At 47.8% G+C, this 5330-nt stretch overlaps 1 non-coding gene across 1 annotated transcript; it reads left to right on the top strand.

Annotated features, from left to right (window-relative positions):
* The first annotated feature begins 5039 nt into the window (after window positions 1-5039).
* On the top strand, window positions 5040-5111 carry TRNAE-UUC (transfer RNA glutamic acid (anticodon UUC)). The gene has a single exon. It is a non-coding gene; the product is annotated as a tRNA-Glu (tRNA).
* The last annotated feature ends 219 nt before the right edge of the window (window positions 5112-5330 follow it).

Genomic DNA, 5330 nt, shown 5'->3' with positions numbered 1-5330 from the left:
AGAGGGTGGGCATCGGAATCTAGCAGTCCCGATGAAAAACCCATCCTCTAAGAGGCTCAAGCAAAACAAACCAAAACAAATTTTAAAAATTAAAAACACAAAAGAACAGGGGGAGTAGGGAATAAAAAAATACTGGCTACAGTCATTGGCATAAGCTTCAGGAATGGATTGATCCAGATGTTCAAATAGGGTCACAAGGGCTCCATTTCTCTGCCTCTCCAGGCTTCTGCTGTTTTGGCATCAATCAATATGAATGAACACAGAGTAAAATTGGGACCATCGTGCCCCAGCCCATTAATTCCAATTCTATTCCCCTCTCAAGAGATCAATTCATTCAATACCTTGATATGTCCTTCCAGATCTTTTTTTTTTTTTTAAGTAGAAAAGAATAGTTTCATTGCTTTGCCAGGCAAAGGGGGACACAGAGGGCTCCTGCCCTGAAAAACTATGTGTCCCCAGATCTTTTTAAAAACTGTTTTCATCTATCGCCCACACTCCCCAGCATGGTTTAGCTTTTTCACATAATGAGACTGTACTTTACGTGTAATCATTATATTTGACAGAGCCTTTAATGTTCACCTAATATCTACGTACTCTCCCAATTTCCTTGCAATTAGGCAGAGCATGTGACCTGCAGCCGATGGGTGATGTGTGCTAGAGGGGGTGTGAACCCTTTATGCCCATTCCTGCTGTAGTGATCATGGGGCCCATATTGAGAGAGTAGAGCCCCACGGTGGACTCACCCTGGATCCCTGAGTCACTGCATGGAGGGTGGCTACCCTGGAGAAGGACTGAACTTACATCAGACTTTGTATGAGTAAGAAATGAACCTTTTTTGTATTAAGCCCCTGAAGTTCTGGGGCATATTTGTTATTGCAGCATAGCCTGACCTATGCCAACTAATGTATCATGTAGCTTTGTTTGTTTTATGGACATCTTTCCCTGCCCTGACTCATACATAGAGCTCACTCTTTTTAATATCTGCATAATATTCCACAACTTCCACAGCATGGCTACACCTTGGCTTATTTGACCAGTCCTCATTAAATAATTTGTAGATTATTTCCATTTTTTTACTATTACAAACAATGGTGCTTAAACAATGCTATCGTAGCCTTCTACATCCTTATACTTCTTTGTGCACATTGCTTGCTGGGTCAGTGGGTGTGTGCATTTAACATTTCTATAGATATTGCCAAATTACCCACCAAAAAAATAATACCGGTTTTTACTCTCATTAACAGTTTTTGAGAGTGCTTGTTTGCTCTGCCCTTACTATAATATCCTGAATGAAGGATATTATTGATCTTTTAATTTTGGTCAATGTGGTAGAAGAGGGGGTCTCATCTGAATTTGTGTTTCATAGCAAGTTTTTTTTATAGGGTTGGATTTTCCAGCTATCCTGGCAGCTTACCCCTACTTGTTTGGGAGAGAGAGAGTCTGACTCCCAAAGATAGATTCTGGGGATGCACACACACACACACACACACACACACACACACACAGGGAAGTGAGACAGACATGATGGAGGTAATGAGAGATGCTGAGACACAGGTATAAAGGTAGATTCTGAGACTCTTACATGGCGGAGCTGGAGACACCCAAGAGAAGAGAGAGAGAGATAGAGAGAGAGAGAGAGAGAGAGAGAGCAATGCACCCGTCTCCTGCTTCTCCTCAGGTTCCCACACAAGCTCCCCCATCAGTCTCACTCAAGAAGCAGGGCTCAGATCCCAAAGCTGGACCCCCATCACCTCTGCAGCCAATAGCTGGGGGACCAGCCAGCATTTGGATCAGGGCTGGGGCTGGGGAGAGCTTCTGGCTCTGTTCCTGTTGGCCTGGAGTCATGAGCCTGGCTTGTTTGTATCGTTCTTCATGCTTCTTCCCCATATCTTGGTGGTTTGGGCTCTGAACTAACCCCCTCCCAGCCAGGGAGGAGATAACTACACTTGGTCTGGGCCTCTGGGGCACTGGGAAGGACGGCAGGAAATAGCCGGAGCATTACACGCCTCCCTGCCCTCCGCCGTCCGATCTCATTTTCATAAAGTGTGGAAAAAGAATGGGGTTGTTCAGGGAGGCTTGAACATTCGGAGTTGCTTCCTGTTTTCTCTCCAATTAATCCTTTTCCACAAGACACCGCCTCTGGGCCTGTCAAACCCTGTCTTCTGCTGGGTGTGTGTCCTGCGTGTCTACACAGGCCCGTGCAGATGTGCACACACTTGTGGGCTCTGGATTCAATGAGTCAGTTGACAAACAGACCTCAGGAACACTCGAGGTGGACCCCTTTTCTCTTTAGATTCTTGCAACCTCCCAAGAAAGAAAGGAGTCAGCCAGATGCCTCTTCTTCCATGCACCTACCATGTGGAGTGCAGGACCCAATAGTATATAGTAGGAATGAATGATTGAACTCGGGCTACCCTTCTATTATAGAACTGGGAACAACTATGGTCCGCAGAGGACAAGGGACTTTCCAGAAGTTATGCAGAGTGTCCGTGCCTGAGTGAAAAGGTGGAACCCAGTCTTACCGGATCCCTCGTACAAAGTTTATCTTAGGATATTCAAAGAAACCAACAATTACTGAACAATGACTTCACATGTTTATTTCTTAGGAGCAATCTATAAAAAAAGGAGCCATGATTTCTCCGACATTATTGATGGAGAAACTGAGGTTCAAGGAGGTTAGAGCTGACTCAGCGTCATTCTGTGGATGATCCAGGATTTGAGAGTCGAGGGGGCTGTTTCCAAAAACTGAGTATTTCGTTCAGTAGGGCAGGCCAGTAGCTGGTGAGGGCAGAGCTGCCAGGCCAGGGTGCCCAGGCAGCGAACAGCATTTCCGGTTGAGCCCAGTTGGCCCCGTTGTTGGAAAACAGAGGAAACGTGTAGAGGTTCCCAGAGGGGTGGGGTGCCCACTGCAGCAGCATTGCGGGCCACACCTTCTCTGAATCCCCAGTCCTCCCTGTGGCCTCCCCCCTGGCTGACACTCACATCCTTGTGCACACACACACGCCCACTCTCACACACGCTCACATGCAAATGGGCACCCCTAGGCTGGAGGACTTTGGAACCCAGACCTCGTCTTTATCTCTGGGGTCACCTGGTGACCTCTCCAAATGCAATTACTTTCATCTGTAAAAGGGGGTGAAATTCCTAGGGATGAGTTAAGGATGCAGTGCGACATGTCCCACTGGTCCGTAACATCAGCCGAAGTCATTGCGCACTGCCCGTCCCTCTCTCACCTCAGTAGGGTCTATTGCATCCTTTCCTCTTAGGAAACTTGCTCAGTGCATTCTCCTAGGAGACATCTGAATGGTCCAGTTCATCCTTCCCAGCCAGACCCCATAAGTCCCTGACCAGCCAATGAGCGGCTCACTCTAGGGTGGATGCCATCGATTTACCCAATCAGTGTGGCCAAGGGCAGGTGACATGACCCAAACAAAGGCTACTTAGGGAGTAGTATAGGGTTGGTAAGTGGGGATCCTCCTAGAAATGGGTGAGGGTGATCTGGCTCCCTGAAACGAGCGAGGAGCAGCCAGGGAGAAGCAGAGGCTCAAGCCCTGCTCTGTCATCTGGGTGCCTTTGAACAAGTCCCTGGAGTGAAGCTCTGTGGTGTCATTTGCCAGGTGGCATAATAATAAGGATAGTGCTGTTTCCCAGCACCACTGTGTATATCAGCTGCAAAATTCAAGCCAGACTGTTGGCACAGACTTGGCGACAAGTAGATTTTCAGTACATGTGGATTCCCTTCGACTCCAGAGTTCAGACACTGACGGGTTTGGACTACCTCCTCTCAATCCTTTATTGAAGACAACTTGCCCGATGCTGACAGCAGTTTGAACCCAGAGGCTTCATCTAATTTTAAGTCCCAGTGTGCCACTGATTTATTTTGGTCCATGAACTGTTGCTCGGCACCTGTTGGCATCTTGGAATGCAAAGTCCTTCTAATTTTAAGCGCCCACAGGGCAGGTCTAATTTTAGATGGCTCCTGTGCTGGGGGCTCCCAAGGGGATGCAGGCTTTGTCATTTGGAGCACCTGGGGCGAGGCGGGTACAGATTGGGGTGGTGATGTGTTTCAGAGGGACTCACGCAGCTTGTACCCAAACATTAATTGCTATTCCTTCAGAACTTTTCTTTCAGCAGGTTTTATACCAAGCCAAGTGCTTTTCATGTAGCATCAGATTTGCTTTTCCCTTGAAGTTCAGATCGGCCAACACTTACTGAGTGTTTACTATGTGTTCATTGCTGGGGATGCCAACATGAATCTGACCCAGCCCCGCCTACAGAGAACTCATGGTCTAGTGCTCAGAGGCAAGTCTAGAAGGGTTATAGTGCAGTGTGATCAGAGGCCTGAGCAGTGCCTGGTACCCAGATGCATTTGAAGAAACATCTAGCAAATGAATGAAAGCAATGCTCATGGTAGAAAGACAAAGTTGCTGCAAGAAGGCACATTCCAGTTCTCCTTGGGTATTTGGAGAAGGTTTCCCAGAGGAAGTTGTACTCTGAGCTGGGTCTTGAAATAGATAAAGCGTTTCTCCACGTGGAGCAGGAAGGAGTGTGTGACTTGTACTGCTGGGGCCCCACCTGTATCCCTTGGCACTAAGTGTTTCTGGGCACACCAGCCACATCCAATGCCCAGCACCAAAACCTCTTTGTCTGAGGGTTTGTCTGGCCACCAGAGTTTGCTCTGCCCTCTCAAGAGACAGGCAAGAAGGGGCCGACAATTAATAACCCCCCTCCCTGGGAAGCCCTCAACCTCTAACAGATAGGAGCTGGTGTATCAATACCCCAGCTCCCTCCCTTTTTAGGTGAGATACCTCTGAGGTGTGTGTCTGTAGAATCTCCAGTGCTCCCCAGTGGGATGGAGCCCATGGCGGTGCCTGCCTGTGATAACACATCCTTTACAGCTGCCTTCTTCTCTCACTCATTCTTCTGCTCTTCAGCAAGGGTTACCGTGCGTGTACCAGGTAAACTACTCATCTCGAGGCCTGCCTCTGGGAGAATCCAAAGACAATGGAATAGTTAGTTAAATTTTTCTTTTAGGGAATTCCCTGGTGGTCCAGTGGTTAGGACTCTGCACTTTCACTGCGGTGGCCCAGGTTCAATCCCTGGTCGGGGAACTAAGATCCCTCAAGCTGCGTGGTGTGGCCAAAAAAAAAATTTCTTTTAAAGGAGAACAGAGATTGCTAACAAGCCACATTCCTGAAATGCGACAAGGGACCCACATCAAATATTAGGGTTGGAATCTGTCATTGTTGGTCATCCCCATTCTGGTCTGGTTTGGATCAACCCAGTGGGGGAATGTCATCATTCTCATGTAGCAGACAAAGACTCCACTG

Source organism: Delphinapterus leucas, chromosome 14 (genome assembly GCF_059928025.1).
Source record: "Delphinapterus leucas isolate spDelLeu-1000000601 "Yukka" chromosome 14, BTC_Dleu_Yukka2, whole genome shotgun sequence".
Taxonomy (NCBI): domain Eukaryota; kingdom Metazoa; phylum Chordata; class Mammalia; order Artiodactyla; family Monodontidae; genus Delphinapterus; species Delphinapterus leucas.
This window is presented reverse-complemented; position numbering and strand designations above follow the sequence as displayed.